Source organism: Rhinopithecus roxellana, chromosome 11 (assembly GCF_007565055.1).
Source record: "Rhinopithecus roxellana isolate Shanxi Qingling chromosome 11, ASM756505v1, whole genome shotgun sequence".
In the NCBI taxonomy this organism is placed as follows: domain Eukaryota; kingdom Metazoa; phylum Chordata; class Mammalia; order Primates; family Cercopithecidae; genus Rhinopithecus; species Rhinopithecus roxellana.
The window spans coordinates 133031824-133049250 of NC_044559.1; the positions used below are offsets into that span (position 1 = coordinate 133031824).

Below are 17427 nucleotides of genomic sequence, written 5' to 3' on the forward strand. Positions count from 1 at the left end.
AAATTCTACAGTAATTTACCAGTAAAAATTCTGGTTAAAAAAAAAAAAAAAAAGAGAATTGAAGGAAAGGCATATAGGAGGCATATTGGATATGTTTAACAGAGCAAGATTGACTTCAGGCACGTGCTGATGGAAATGATGTTTCTAATATACTATTAGACATGGTGTGGATTGCCTTAGAAATTTGGGGACTGAATTCACAAATCAGATCTTACGTACCTGCAGCTAAGCAGAGCAAGACAGGAAAAAGAGTCATAAGCTGCTTTTCTTTCTTTTTTCTCCCATTTATTTTGACTTTCTAAATTAAGCCAAAAGGTTTTGCTGTGCATACTTAACTAAGATAATCATACACGATCATAAGAACTACATTTACTCAGTATCTACTAAGCATTATACTTTAGGTTTGTTCTCATTAATCTACATAATATCTCCATAAGGTAGTTATAATTATACTTTACAGATGAGGAAATAGAAGTTTAGAATAATAAAGCAAGTAAGTTGTAGCTCTAGGGGTTCAAGCCAAGCTTATTTGACTCTAAAAGCTGTATTATTTCTTTTTTTTCTTTTTCTTTTTTTTTTTTTTTTTGACACTGAGTCTTACTCTGTCACCCAGGCTGGAGTGCAGTGGTGCGATCTGGGCTCACTGCAACCTCTGCCTTCTGGGTTCAAGCGATTCTCCTGCCTCAGCCTCCCAAATAGGTGGGACTACAGGCGCATGCCACCATGCCTAGCTAATTTTTTTTTTTTTTCTTGAGACAGCGTCTCACTCTGTTGCCCAGGCTGGAGTGCTATGGTAGGATCTCGGCTCACTGCAATCTCTGCCTCCTGGATTCAAGCAGTTCTCCTGCCTCAGCCTCCTGAGTAAGCTGGGATTATGGGCATGCACCACCATGCCCAGCTAACTTTTGTATTTTTAGTAGAGAGGGGATTTCACCATGTTGGTCAGGCTGGTCTTGAACTCCTGACCTTGTGATCCACCTGCCTTGGCCTCCCAAAGTGCTGGGATTACAGGCGTGAGCCACTGCATCAGGCCTAGTTTTTGTGTTTTTCATAGAGACGGAGTTTTGCCATGTTGGCCAGGCTGGTCTCAAACTCCTGACCTCAAGTGATCTGCCCACCTCGGCCTCCCAAAGTGCTAGGACTACAGGTGTGAACCACTGAAATCTATATTATTTCTGAAACATTAACTGCCTGTGCTATCCTGTTGAGATCATGATTTCATCCAAACTCAAGTTTTGGATTCTTCAGAGTCCTCATACATGATGACAACAAGCAACCTTAAGCAATACTACCTTACTGCCTTACTGGGATTACAGGCGTGAGCCACAGTGCCTGGCCTGAAACATTGTTTTTGGTTTGTTTGTTTTTGCTTTTTTTTTTTTTTTTTTTTTTTTTTTTGAGATGGAGTCTTGCTCTGTCACCAGGCTGGAGTGCAATGGCGCGATCTCAGCTCACTGCAACCTCTGCTTCCCAGGTTCAAGCGATTCTCCTGCCTCAGCCTCTCGAGTAGCTGGGACTACAGGCGCCGCCACCACCCAGGGGTTAAGTTTTGCTTTTTTGTTTGTTTGTTTTTGTTTTTCGTTTTGCTAGAGACAGGGTTTCATCATGCTGCCCAGGTGTTGAACTCCAGGGCTCAAGCAATCCACCTGCCTAGGCCTCCAAAATGCTGGGATTACAGGTATGAGCCACCATGCCTAGCAAGCTGTGAGATTAAAAAAAAAAAAAAAAAAAAAAAAAGAAGATTAAAAACATATAGCTGGGCACGGTGTCACACACCCGCAGTCCCAGCTATTCAGGCGGCTGAGGCGGGAGGATCTTGAGCCCTATGAGTTCAAGGCTGTAGTGCACTGTGACCATGCCTGGGAATAGCCTGAGCTGGTACTCCAGCCTCAGCAACACAGTGAGATCTTGTCTCTTAAAAAAGGGGGGATGAGGCTGGGCATGTGAGGCTGGCTCACGTCTGTAATCCCAGCACTTTGGGAGGCCAAGGTGGGTGGATCACGTGAGGTCAGGAGTTCGAGACCAGCCTGGCCAACATGTAGAAACACTGTCTCTAGTAAAAATACAAAAATTAGCTGGGTGTGGTGGCGGGTGCCTGTAATCCCAGCTACTCAGGAGGCTAAGGCAGGAGAATCGTTTGAATACAGCAGGCAGAGGTTGCAGTGAGTCTAGATCGTGCCATTGCTCTCTCGCCTAAGCAACAAGAGCAAAACTCCGTCTCAAAAAAAAGGGGGATGGTCCAAAGAGAGTGAGTTATCTCAACTGATTGTTCACATCAGTTACAGATCAAACTCCTTGTTCTGCCCTCTCCTCTCTTCTCACTACTGCCCTTGGCTATTCCAAAAAAAAAAAAAAAAAAGGATATAACTCAGAGTCCTAACAAGAAACAAGTGGCATATGCAAACTAGGATAAATTGAGGAGGGTTTATCTACAAAGGAACTAATTACAAATGTGTGGGCAGGGTGTAGGAAAACCACAAAGATAGTGGAAGAAGGTGGTCTAGGCATTCCTAGACTTGTAGGGAGGAGGCAAGGGAGAGGTTGGAAGGGGAACGCTATGTAGAGTGAGTTATCTTGAGAGGAGCAATGGCCTTCGGTTGAAGGATACAGCTGCTTAACATGACCTTCCAGGGAGTGAGCCAGGGGAATAAATATACTGACCTCATTCCGTTGATATAATTCATACAGACCAGGCTTCCAGGAAAGCAAGCACTGTAGAAAAGGGCAAAGAGTGGATCTGTAGGGGTAGACTGAAGATATTCTGGGCATGGCAAAATAAAAAGAAATAAAACAATGAGTAGAAGGACAATAGAGTAGACATGTGGAGAGGAAAAAGATGCTTTGCAAGAGAAAGAGAACACGCTGCCTACAACAGAGATTGAAAGAGTAGCTCATTTCTAGAGTTGCCTCAGATCCTGATGACTTTCCAGTCTGAGATCCCGTTCCAGTTATAGTCTCAGTGTAGCTTTACAATAGACCCTCTGCTTTTAAAATAGTCTCTGAGTAATTCTGTTTCTTGCAACTCTAAAAGCCTAATAAAATGCTGGGTACAATGAGAATAATTTATTCCTCTTAAAAATCCTGCAAACAAGGCTGGGTGCAGTGGCTGACACCTGTAGCCCCAGCACTTTGGGAGGCCAAGACAGGTGGATCGCCTTAGGTCAGGAGTACGAAACCAGCCTGGCCAACATGGTGAAACCTCATCTCTATCTAAAAATAAAAAATAAAAAAAATAAAAAAAATTCTGCAAACAAAGACATTTGAGACAGGTAAGCCTCTTACTGAGAAAGAATTATAACACTCTCCATAGCTTTTTGTAAAGTGTCCAAATTTAAAAATAAAGGTGCCAGTGTCATGAAAACCACGTACTGCCAAAATTCCAAAATTATAAAACTGACCTAATTAAATGGGCTCTCTTGGATTATGGAAAACACAGGTCACTCTTTGAAGAAATCACAGACTATCCTACAGGAAATTAAGACGACAGTGCATTTTTTTTCTTTAATTGCCTTCTCCTCCCACCCCCCAGCTTTGTTGATGTATTGACATACATATTTAATGTATGTGTACATCTTGATCAGTTTTGACATATGCATCCATCACCACAATCAAAATAACATTTCCATCTGCTATAAAAGTTTATCCTTACCTTTGTAATCCCTGCCTCTGTCTACTCGCATCCCCAGGCAACCACTAATCCACTTTTATCACTATAGATTAGTTTAAATTTTCTAGAATTTTATATAAATGGATCAAACAGTATATATTCTTTTTTATTTTATTTTATTTTTTATTATTATTATTTTTTAGATGGAGTCTCGCTCTGTCACCCAGGCTGGAGTGCAGTGGCATGACCTGGGCTCACCACAACTTCCGCCTTCTGGGTTCAAGCAATTCTCTTGCCTCAACCTCCCAAGTAGCTGGGATTACAGATGTCCACCACACCTGGCTAATTTTTGTATTTTTCGTAGAGACAGGGTTTCTACATGTTGGCCAGGCTGGTCTTGAACCCCTGACCTAAGGTCATCTGCCCGCCTTGGCCTCCCAAAGCACTGGGATTACAGGCGTGAGCCACCGCACCTAGCCAAAGTATATATTCTTTTTTGCCTGTTTTTCACTCAGCATAATTTTTCTGAGATTAATCTATGATGTTGTGTATATACATTGTTCTCTTTTTTATTGTTGAGTACTATTCCTTGAATGAATTATCTCAATTTGTTTGTTCATTCATATTTAATAGACTTTTGGGTTGTTTCTAGTTTTGGCTGTTACTCAACTGTCAATTTTAAGGTAGGAAAAATATTTTTCTGGATGGCCAAAAGATGTTAGGAGTTGCTTCAGTACATAGAAATTCAAAGTACTACAGCTGGACTTGGAAGATCTGCATTGGTGTCATTTACTTGCTGTGGGACTGGGGCCAAAAACTGTAAACTTGTTGAGCCTAACTCCTCATCTGAGTATTATTAATCAAGTATTATTGATCAAGAAGATCAATAATAATCAGTATTATTAATCAAGAAGATTAATAATACTTGCCTCCTAAAATTGTTGAGATGATTAAATAAGACAATTCATACATTTAACCTTTTATTCGAATGTTAGCTATTACCACTATGGAAGTAGAGGGGATAGAATAGGGAAGTTAGGAAAGAGCCTGTCTTAGGCAACTTGGGCCGCGATAACAAAATACCGTTGACTGGGTGGCTTAAACAACAGAAAAGTATTTCTCACAGCTTTGGAGGCAAGTTCAAGAACAGAGTACAAACATGGTCAGGTTTTAGTGAGGGCTGTCTTCCTGGTTTGCAGATGGATGCCTTCTCACTGTATCCTCACATGGCAGGAAGAGGGATTTGCAACCTTGCTTTCTGGTGTTTCTTTTCCTCCTCCTCCTCCTCCTCCTCCTCCTCCTCCTCCTCCTCCTCCTCCTCCTCCTCCTCTTCCTCCTCCTCCTCCCTCCCTCCCTCCCTCCCTCCCTTCCCTCCCCCAATTCTCCTGCCATCCTCCTCTTTCTCCTCCTTCTTATTTTATTTTATTTATTTATTTTTGTTGAGATGGAGTCTCACTCTTGCTCAGCCTGGAGTGCAGTGGCACGATCTTGGCTCACTGCAACCTCTGCCTCCCCGGTTCAAGCAATTCTCCTGCTTCAGCCTCCCGAGTAGCTGGAATTACAGGTGTGCACCACCATGCCCGGCTAATTTTTGTATTTTTACTTGAGACAGGATTTCACCATGTTGGCCAGGCTGGTCTTGAACTCCTGACCTTAGGCGATTCACCAGCCTTGGCCTCCCAAAGTGCTGGGATTACAGGTGTGCACCACCGTGCCCGGCCCTTCTTCTTTTTCTTTTTTTGAGACAGGGTCTCACTCTGTAACCAAGGATGGAATGCAGTGGTGCCATCACAGCTCACTGCAACCTTGACCTCTTGGGCTCAAGCAATCCTGCTTCAGCCTCCCAGGTAGCTGGGACCACAGGAATGTACCACCATGCCTGGCTAAGTTTTGTATTTTTTATAGAGACAGGGTCTCACCATGTTGCCCAGGCTGGTCTCAAACTCCCGAACTCAAGCAATCATCTTGCCTTGGTCTCCCAAAATGCTGGGATTACTGGCATAAACCACCATACCAGGCCTGGTGTCTATTCTAATTTTAATTTTTTTTTTTTTTTTTTGAGACGGAGTCTCGCTCTGTCGCCGGGGCGGGAGTGCGGTGGCCGGATCTCAGCTCACTGCAAGCTCCGCCTCCCAGGTTTACGCCATTCTCCTGCCTCAGCCTCCCGAGTAGCTGGGACTACAGGTGCCCGCCACCTCGCCCAGCTAGATTTTTTTTTGTATTTTTTAGTAGAGACGGGGTTTCACCGTGTTAGTCAGGATGGTCTCGATCTCCTGATCTCGTGATCCGCCCGTCTCGGCCTCCCAAAGTGCTGGGATTACAGGCTTGAGCCATCGCTCCCGGCCTAATTTTAATTTTTTAATAATTTTGTTTTTTTTTTTTTTAGACTGAATCTTGCTCTGTTGCCCAGGCTGGAGTGCAGTGGCGAGATCTCGGCTCACTGCAACCTCTGTCTCGTGGGTTCAAGTGATTCTCCTGCTTCAGCCTCCTGAATAGCTGGGACTATAGGGGCGTGCCACCATGCCCAGCTAATTTTTTTGTATTTTTAGTGGACATGGGGTTTCACTATGTTGGCCAGGATGCTCTTGATCTCGTGACTTCGTGATCTGCCTGCCTCAGCCTCCCAAAGTGCTGGGATTACAGGCATGAGCCACCACACCCAGCCTTTTTTTTTTTTTTTTAAGATGGAGTCTCACTCTGTTCCCCAGACTGGAGTGCAGTGGTGTGATCTCAGCCCACTACAATCTCTGCCTCACGGGTTCAAGTGATTCTCATGCCTCAGTCTCCCGAGTAGCTGGGACCACAGGAATGTGCCACGATGCCTTGCTAATTTTGTATTTTTAGTAAAGATGGGGTTTCACCACATTGGCCAGGCTGGTCTTGAACTCCTGACCTCATGATCTGCCCACCTCAGCCTCCCAAAGTGCTGGGATTACAGGCGTGAGCCACTGTGCCCAGCTCTAGTGTCTCTTCTTATAAGGGCACAAACCCCATCATGAGGGCCCCACCCTCAAGGCCTCACCTAAATCTCATTACCTCCCAAAAGCCTCACCTCCAAATACCATCTCATTGGGGGTTAGGGTTTCAACATATGGATGGTGGGTGGGGGGAAGGATCCAATCCATAGCTGAACTCTTTTAATTTGTCTAGGTCGCCTTATGGGCCTCTATAATGAGGCCCAAAAGACATTGTCAAATATCATGGCTATGAACAAAAAGATAAAAATATGTTAGTCAATGTCTCTTTATTTTGAGGGCAATCTCCATTTCTTTTTCTCTCCTTTCGTATTGTTTAATATGTTATTCTTATATCAGGAACCCTATGAATATTTATTAAGGTAATAATAAGTACTTGTATAGTACTCTATAGGTTACAATGTATTTTCAGATACCTTATCTCATTCTGATCCACAAAGTTCCCCAAGGAACTAGAGATAGCTGATAATATTAGCCTCATTATCACATGGGGGAAACTAAGGCTTGCAGAGGTTAAAAACTGAGAGAATAACCCAGCTCTTCAAATGCCAGCTCAGTCTTCTACTTTCGCACCCTGCCTATCATTATTCTTGACGGGATTCAGGTGAATGCTTTAGCCTCCAGTCAATACTAACATATAGCATCTTTGTAGGATAAAAGACCAAATTTTATTCTTAGAAAACTAACAGTTTGTGGCACTTTGATACTTACACTGCAATACATGCTTTTATTTTTAATTACCTTTTTTTTTTTTTTTTTTTTTTTTTTTTGAGACAGGGTCTTGTTCTGTTGCCCAGGCTGGAATACAGTGACATAATCATAGCTTACTGCAGCCTGAAACTCCAGTCCTCGAGTGATCCTCTTGCCTCGACCTCCCAGAGTGCTGGGACTACAAGTATGAACTGCCATGCCCGGCCAATATATGCTTTTACAGAAAACCACAAGAAATCTGAATTTTTCAGGATATAGTATTAGGACAGTAATTATTTGCAAAAATGAAATAGATGCCAGGCGTGGTGGCTTACGCCTGTAATCCCAGCACTTTGGGAGACGAAGGTGGGCAGATCATGAGGTCAGGAGTTCAAGACCAGCCTGGCCAACATAGTGAAACCCCCGTCTCTACTAAAATTCAAAAATTAGCCGGCTGTGATGGCACATGCCTGTAATCCCAACTACTCAGGAGGCTGAGGCAGGAGAATTGCTTGAACCTTGGAGGCAGAGGCTGCAGTGAGCCAAGATTGTGCCATTGCACTCCAGCCTGGGCGACAGAGTGAGACTCCTCAAACAAAAAAAAGAAAAAAAGAAAAAAAGAAATAGATACAACTTTTACTTTCCTTCCTCCAAAATGCAATTCTGAGGAAAAAAAATTAAATGTATACAAATACTCTATACTAGTTACAAATAATTTCTTTATTACATATTGTTTCTGATTTAATCAGCACACTAAATATCACCAGTGGATTAATTATTTCCCACTTTTCTCTTTTTCCAATCTTACTTAGAACAGTTTTTGGACCTACTGTAAATATGTAATGATAAACAGTACATAGTATACCTATTTTGCATTTTTATTGGTGTAGAAAGCTCTGGGGGTTTTTTTGTTTTTTTTTTTTTTGTTTTCATTTTCTTTTGGGGTAATCTTCCCTTCCTTTGCTCCCTGCTGGAAGAGAAGACTTTTTTCTGTAGATAAAAGAATAAGAAATAGCTGGTGACTCTTCTAGGATAATCACTCTTATTACAATTGCTTGGTCTTAAATTAGATGTTATCTCATAGGATCTAAATTGGTACTTTTATGGCTAGCGCATGACAAAGGGCTTAGCAAATGCTCCTGGATATGGGATAAGCTAGCTGCACTGTGTACTCTTCATAATTAAAGCTTTGGATATTATGATTACAAGTTCTGATTTTGAAAATATAAGAGCTATTTATTTATAAAGAGGAACTTAATCTATCTGCATTATAATAATTCCAACTCCTTCTCTGATAAAAATGAATTGTTAAATAAATCATTAGAAGGCCATAAAGATTTTGTTATTTTTCTATTTTTTTCATATAAATGAGATTTCATATTTCATGGAGTCTCACGAAATAGGACTTTGTAACAAGATTTGTAATATTTTAGGTTTTTCTGAAAATCTAGAAATGTTATAAACCTAAATGTTAATTTTTGAGTACTTCAGTACTAAATATTTCATTAATTAAAGATTGCTAGACCAGGTGCAGTGGCTCATGCTTGTAATCCCAGCACTTTGGGAGGCTGAGGCAGGTGGATCAACTGAGGTCGGAGTTCGAGATCAGCCTGGCCAATATGGCTAAACCCTGTTTCTAATAAAAATACAAAAATTAGCCAGGCATGGTGGTGTGTGCCTGTAATCCCAGCTACTAGAGGGGCTGAGGCAGGAGGATCGCTTGAACCTGGGAGGTGGAAGTTGCAGTGAGCCGAGATCCTGCCACTGCACTCCAGCTTGGGCAACAGAACAAGACTCTGTCTAAAAAAAAAAAAAAAAAAAAAAAGAATGCGAATAGTATTCAACTCCATAGAATTAGAATTACTGGTAGTATTTTAAATGCACTAAATAGTGCACCTGTCTTGTTCTACAGATTGATAACATTCCTGCAATAGTGTAGCCTGGTGACATTTAAAATGTATCAAACTATAATTGGTAGTTTAAGAGAGACCCAAGTATATAATTAATCTAATTAATTAATTAATTTGAGATGGGGTCTTGCTCTGTTGCCCAAGCCATAGTGCAGTGGCATGATCATGGCTCACTACAGCCTTAACCTCTCAGGCCCAAGTGATCTCACCTCAGCCTCCCAAGTAGCTTGGACCACAGGCGAACATCACCACACGGGCTAGTTTATTTTATTTATTTATTTATTTTGAGACAGAGTTTTGCTCTTTTTGCCCAGGCTGGAGTGCAATGGCACTATCTCGGCTCACTGCAACCTCCACCTTCCAGGTTCAAGTGATTCTCCTGACCTTGGCCTCCCAAGTATCTGGGATTACTGCCTCAGTCCTCCTAGTAGCTGGGATTACACGTGCCCGCCATCATGCCAGGCTAATTTTTGTATTTTTAGTAGAGAACTGGTTTCACCATGTTGGCCAGGCTGGTCTTGAACTCCTGACCTTAGGTGATCCTCCTGCCTTGGCCTCCCAAAGTGCTGGGATTACAGGCATGAGCCACTGTGCCTGGCCCTATTTTTATTTTTTGTAGAAACGGGCTAAGTATAAATTTAAAACAAAGGTGACCACTAGAATAACAAAACGAGAAAAACTGAAGGGAAGAGGTGATAAGGAAAAGTGAGAAGTAATTTAAGAGTGCCAAGTGTCATATCTTTTACACGTAGCTATCAATAGATATTGTTGAAAGTTGATAAAGGGGCCGGGCGCGGTGGCTCAAGCCTGTAATCCCAGCACTTTGGGAGGCCGATACGGGCGGATCACGAGGTCAGGAGATCGAGACCATCCTGGCTAATACGGTGAAACCCTGTCTCTACTTAAAAATACAAAAAACTAGCCGGGCGACGAGGCGGGCGCCTGTAGTCCCAGCTACTCGGGAGGCTGAGGCAGGAGAATGGCGTAAACCCGGGAGGCGGAGCTTGCAGTGAGCTGAGATCCGGCCACTGCACTCCAGCCTGGGTGGCAGAGCAAGACTCCATCTCAAAAAAAAAAAAAAAAAAGAAAGTTGATAAATTAAGAAATAGATATACTTTATTTTATACCTTGTAATATTATTTTAAAATGTAGCCATATGCATATATTATTTTTATATTAAAACTTAAAAAATTAAAACATATCATAGTACTATAACATCTTAGCCTCATTGCTTTTTTTTTTTTTTTAACAGGCTTAATTCACTTTATTTTTCTTGTATAAAAAGCCTATGTTGTAGCCACAGCTGGAGCCTGGGTCCGCTGCACGGAGACTCTGGTGTGGGTCTTGACAAGGTGGTCAGTGAATTCCTGATAGGGAGGCTTGGTAAACACAGTCTCCTTCCAGAGGTCAGGGGTCAGGTAGCTGTAGGTCTTAGAGATGGCATCAAAGGTGGCCTTGGCGAAGTTGCCCAGGGTGGCAGTGCAGCCCCGGGCTGAGGTGTAGCAGTCATCAATACTAGCCATCATGAGCAGCTTCTTGGGCACAGGCGCTGAGACAATGCCAGTGCCCCTGGGTGCAGGGATGAGGCGCACCAGCACAGAGCCGCAGCGGCCTGTCACCTTGCAAGGGACGGTGTGGGGCTTGCCGATCTTGTTCCCCCAGTAGCCTCTGCGCACCGGGACAATGGAGAGTTTGGCCAGGATGATGGCCCCACGGATGGCGGTGGCCACCTCCTTGGAGCACTTAACACCCAGGCCGACGTGGCCATTGTAGTCCCCGATAGCAACAAACGCCTTGAACCTGGTGCGCTGGCCAGCACAGGTCTGCTTCTGCACCGGCATAATCTTCAAAACCTCGTCTTTGAGAGAGGCCCCCAAGAAAAAGTCAATGATCTCAGATTCCTTAATGGGCAGAGAGAAGAGGTAGATCTCCTCCAGGGACTTGATCTTCATGTCCTTGACCAAGCGGCCCAGCTTGGTGACATCCACTCCTTATCCTCGGCCTTGCCTCCGCGAGCTCCGCGGCCTCGGCCCCGACCCCATCCACGGCCGCGACCCCGGCCCCGGATGCCACTGCCGAAACCTCCGCGGAAGCCACCGCGGTTCCCCATCCCAGGGCCACCAGGGCCTCCGGGCCCCCACGCTGCACCGGCGTCATCCGCCATTTGGTGTTTTCTCGGAGAAGAAGCAGCCTTATTGTTTTTAAAAGAGACTTAGCTGGAGCAAGTGTTTTGAGCTCCAATTCTCCATCCTTTAACTGATTCAGGAGGCAGGAAGGCAGCTTCCCAGGGGAGATGGCTGTACTTTAATTGCTACTGAGAATAAAGCATTATCCAGGCTGTGGAGTTATATTCATTACTCCTCACTGGGAAACTAGAGCAAGTGGACTCATCATGTCTTATGCTGGTAAGCAGAGGAACAAATGGAGGTGATTTGCCAGCCCCTGGTCAAGTAGTCCTATTCTATTGGAAAATAAATATTTAATGCTCTTGTGAAGAAATAGGGCATGCAAGGGTTGGAATCTCTATGTGTATGTAGTTAGTATCATAACTAAATCCTTTAGTATAGAAATAAACCAAGTTTTGAAGAGGCTAGAGCCCAGTAAAATATTTTGCACATAATGAGCACTTAGTAATTTTCTATTAAATTGAGAGGAATGCATGATGGTACACAATGATACTGATACTAACCCAATGAATCCAAAATCATGTGAATTGAGAAGCCCGAAAATAGAAGGAGCAGAGGAAAAGCTACAAAACTAGCACCTAATGCTTGTTATTTCTTTTATTTATTTATTTATTTTATTATTTTTTTCCTCCAAACAGATGTATTGAATAGAGCAAAATTCTATATACAAAGTGACCTGGACCTGCTGCTTCAAAACATGATCCTTTCTTACTAGTATCTTGATAGTCGGTCCATAGAGTGTTAAAAAGCAATTTAAATAAATAGAAAAGTGCCCAATGCACATTAAATAAATGGCCTAACTACTGGAACTTTAGTATTTGTATAAGGTAATTAACATAGGTAGGATTGAGTTCCTGTGATAGGCTGCTGAAGAACAGAAACGAGATGTCAAGAGTCCATTTTGTGCACTGCCACTATGCCATCATGTTTCTGGATCATAATGTTCCCATTATCTGATTCTAGGCATACCACAGGAATATCAGTGGGGTCAGAGGTTAGCTTAGCTGCTTGCTGGGGTAGAACAGATATCACTCCAGTATGCTCATCTGACAGGGTCCCATGGCAACCCAGATTAAGTCCTTATGAATCTGTGCACAGGACTTCAACAATGGAGGGATTCTTCATTGGGTCTTCCAAGTGCTGCTCCAAGGTTGCCTCCATCCCACCCACCGTCCACCCTGGCCCAATTTCTTTTATTTTTAATAAAACTTCATTCTGATATGGTCTGACTAGCATCCCGGCTATCCTGTAAAGACATTTCGCAAACGTCTGAAAGGGAACTCAAGACTCAAGACTAGTGAATTATGACAGATCCATAAGCTGTATCATAATACCATGTCCACCTTTGATCCTAGAGTTATTACTGTAACATCTTGTTGGTATGTGTTCTTATATGTAAATCGGAGGAGCCCATCATGATTAAACATCTCATACTTATGAATAAAGGGGTTGAGTTGAGGTGAGGATGCCCTACTACTTAATTGCCATCATTTGGGTTCCCCTATAAGCAAACCTGGAGACAAAGATTAGAGTGCAAGTAGGTTAACTGGAAGGTTAAGGAAATGGAGAAAGTAAGACAGGGAAAAGAAGGTAGTTAATAAAGGAGGCATCATCAACGCAGCTTCTGAGGTAATATGAGAGGGGCACCAACAGACAACAGGACTAAATTTCCTAGCAGCTTTCAGAACGGGGCCGACTGTAATTTTTTTTCATACTGAATCTCATTCTTTATTATTTTAATTTTATTTTAAAAACTAATGTATCATTTCTTGTTCATCCAAGTTTGTTGAGTGAGATGCATAACCATTCAGTTTACCATCCTATATTTGATACCTATTACTATACTAGACCATTTATGATCCTGGATCACCTTTCAGGGTCATCCTACCATGGCAAGCAGATTTATGGGAAAATATTTGTGTGTGTGTTCTTTTTTCACTTTTGCTTTGGGCATTCCTTACTACTATTATTTTTTGCATGGTAAAATATATCAAGTATACAGAAAATAATATAACTGACATCTAGATATTCACCATGCAGATTTTATTTGCTTTGGTATTTTTTAATAAATAAAAAGTTCTAGATAAATTAAAGCACTGTCCCTTCATCCTTTTTCCTCTTTCTCTTTCTCATGATAATTTCTAACTTCAAGGTGGTATGTATTCTTTCCACATTTGTTTTTCTACTTCTACTTTTTGTGTATCCATTAATAAAATAGTATATATTTTTTGTTTTTAAAGTTTATTTAACTGGCATAATATACATTTGGAAATTTACTTTTTAAAACACATATTTTAGTAGAGACTTCTCTATATTGTTATATTTAGTGCTTTATAGATTTCTGTTGTATGAATAAATCACAGTTGCTGTATTCTACTGGTGCATCAGTTGTTCCCAATTTTTTTTTTTTTGAGACAAGATCTTACTCTGTCACCCAGGCTACAGTGCAGTGGTATGATCACTATAATCTCAACTTCCTGGGCTCAGGCAATCCTCCTACCTCAGCCTCCCAAGTTCAGGTACACACCATCATGCTCAGTGAATTTTAAAATTTTTTTGTAGAGAAGGGGCCTTGATTGTTGCCCAGGCTAGCCTCAAACTCCTGGCCTCAAGCGGTCCTCCTGACTCAGCTTCCCAAAGCACTGGGATTACAGGCATGAGTCATCATGTCTGGCCTCCAATTTTTGATATTATAAAAAGTGCTGCAATGCACATATGCTAAATTTTCTCGAGGGTATTGTTTTAATCCATTTTGTGTTGAATAACAAAAAATATCACAGGCTAGGCAATTTTTTTTTTTTAAGACAAAGTCTCACTGTCACCCAGGCTGAAGTGCAATGGTGCCATTTAGGTTCACTGCAACCTCCGCCTCCCGAGCTCAGGAGATTCTTGTGCCTCAGCCTCCTGAGTAGCTAGGACTACAGGCGTGCGCCACCATGCCCAGCCAATTTTTTGTATTTTTAGTAGAGAAGGGGTTTCACCATGTTGGCCAGGCTGCTCTCAAACTCTTGGCTTCAAGTGATCTGCCTGCCTCAGCCTGTCAATTTATTAAAAAAAAAAAAAAAAAATTTCTCACAGTTCTGGAGGCTGGAAAGTTCAATATAAAGGTGCCTGCATCTGGCCAGGGCCTTTTCACTGAGTGAACGCCGAGGTTCCACAAGCTTCTCTCTAGAAACCTTGCCCTCAAGGTCCTAGGATGCCTCTGAGGTCTGCAAAATACCTTTGGGATCATTTTCCCATTGTCTTGATGAATGGAAGTTTGTTTCCTTCTATCCATATTAATCTCTTTAGCAAAAGGTCACACCATTAGCATTCTCTCCCTAACACACTTTTCCATGCCAGGATGAAATTTTTCAAATTTTTAACTATTTATTCCCCTTTTAATTATAGATTCCATCTTTTTTTTTTTTTTTTTTTTTTTTTTTTTGAGACAGAGTCTTGCTCTGTCGCCCAGGCTGGAGTGCAGTGGCGCCATCTCGGCTCACTGCAAGCTCCCCTTCTCAGGTTCATGCCATTCTCCTGTCTCAGCCTCCCGAGTAGCTGGGACTACAGGCACCCGCCACCACTCCCGGCTAATTTTTGTATTTTTAGTAGAGACAGGTTTCACCATGTTAGCCAGGATGGTCTCGATCTCCTGACCTCATGATCCGCCCACCTCAGCCTCCCAAAGTGCTAGGATTACAGGCGTGAGCCATTGCGCCCGGCCAGCTTCCATCTTTAAATCATTTTTCTCTTCTCTCATTTTACTAGAAGCAGCCAAAAGAAGCTATGTGGTACTTTGACCTCTTTGCTGCTTAGATATGTCTTCTGCCAGATGTCCTAGTTCATTGCTCGTAAGTTCTGCTTTCCACGAAGTCCCAGGACATGGACACCATTCTGCTAAATTCTTTGCAATTGTATATCAAAAATGACCTTTATTCCAGTTTTCAATACTTTTTTCTTGATTTCTATCTGAGATATCATCAACATGGTCTTTATTGTCCATATTTCTACAAATATTTTGATCGTGATCACATAAGTAATCTCTAAGAAGTTTCACACTTTCTCTACATTTCTTATTGTTCCCAGACCAAACTAAGGGTTGGGCTGCTATTTTTGTGGCCCAATAACAAGATGCAAATGAACTGGGAGGAAGAGAGTTTTTATTTCTGTAACTGAGTACAGGGAGCAGACCTGGAAATGATCACCAGACCAACTCAAAATTACAAACTTTTTTTTTTTTTTTTTTTTTTTTTTTTGAGACGGAGTTTCACTCTTGTCACACAGGCTGGAGTGCAACGGCGTGATCTTGGCTCACTGCAACCTCCACCTCCCGGGTTCAAGTGATTCTCCTGCCTCAGCCTCCCAAGTAGCTGGGATTACAGGCGCCCGCCACCATGCCCGGCCAATTTTTTTGTATTTTTAGTAGAGATGGGGTTTCACCATGTTGGCCAGGTTGGTCTCGAACTCCTGGCCTCAAGTGATCCGCCCACCTCAGCCTCCCAAAGTGCTAGGATTACAAGCATGAGAAACCATGCCCGGCCAAAATTACAAAGTTTTTTAGAGCTTATATAGCTTCTAAGCTATATTTCTATGCATAAGTGTGCATTCATCTAAAAAGATAAGTAATTTCTTTTTTTTTCTTTTTTGAGGCAGAGTTTCACTCTTGTTGTCCAGACTGGAGTGCAATGGCACAACTTTGGCTCACTGCAACCTCTGCCTCCCAGGTTCAACTGATTCTCCTGCCTCAGCCTCCCAAGCAGCTGGGATTACAGGTGCATGCTACCACATCCAGCTATTTTTGTATTTTTAATACAGATGGGGTGTCGCCATGTTGGTCAGGCTGGTTTCAAATTCCTGACCTCAGGTGATTCACCGGCCTCGGCCTCCCAAAGTTCTGGGATTACAGATGTGAGCCACCGTGCCTGGCCTAACAACTTCCTTTACTCTATAACTAATATCTGAATCCTGAAGACCTTCTGGAGCCTCACTAAATTTACTTAATCTAAATGAGTCTAGGTGCTGGGTGATTACCCTTATCTTGTCTTCTGCTAAATTACGAAGGTTTGGGGAGTTCCATCAGACCTCCAATAAACTTGTTTGTGGCCGGGCACGGTGGCTCACGCCTGTAATCCCAATGCTTTGGGAGGCCGAGGCAGGCAGATCAGTTGAGGCCAGGAGTTTGAGACCATCCTGGCTAACATGGTGAAACCCCGTCTCCAGTAAAATCACAAAAAGTTAGCCGGACGTGGTAGCACATGCCTGTAACCCCAGCTACTCAGGAGTTTGAGGCAGGAGAATTACTTGGACCCAGGAGGCAGAGGTTGCAGTGAGCCCGAGATCGTGCCACTGTACTCCAGCCTGGGCAACAGAGTGAGACTCCGTCTCAAAAAAAAAACCCACAAACAAAAAACTTGTTTGTGGAGGCCTAGGGAGTTTCTTCAGACTCCCAGTAAAACTTGTTTAATCCTAATGGGTCCTGTTAAAAACTCCTTCATTATTTTGTCATGCTTTAAGGCCCAGGAAAAGCCTAGGCAAAACTCTTGGTGGGCTTTTGTTACATTCCAGCCTTTGTATAACGGCACTGGCTTTTTTTTTTTTTTAGCTAAAGAAAGTGTTATGGAGGCCCGCGTTAGTGAGACCTGGCCTGCCACATTATTTTCTTGTGAGTCCTCACTAGAATTGCCCTTAACACTCCATTCACAGCAATCCAGGCTTTTTCTATTCTGGTTCTCCACCTTCTTCCAGCTTCTACCCATTATGTAGTTCCAAAGTCACTTCTATATTTTCAGGTATTTGTTACAGCCACAACTCCACTCTCAGTACCAATTTTCTAGTCCATTTCATGTTGCTATAACAATATGACAGATTGGGTAATTTATAAAGAAATTTATTTTTCACAGTTCTGGAGACTGGGAAGTCCAATAACAAGGTGCCTGTATCTGGTGAGGACCTTCTCACTGAGCTATTCCATGGTGGAAGGCAGAAGGACAAGACAGCATACCCACGAGAGAGAGAGCAAGAGATCAAATTCAAAGCCTCAGGCCCATCTATTATCGGCATTAATCCATCTGTGAGGA

General features: G+C 42.6%; 1 pseudogene; it reads right to left on the reverse strand.

The window, feature by feature from the left end:
• Nucleotides 1-10468: 10468 nt before the first annotated feature.
• LOC104669946 lies at nucleotides 10469-11346 on the reverse strand (annotated as a pseudogene).
• Nucleotides 11347-17427: the final 6081 nt, after the last annotated feature.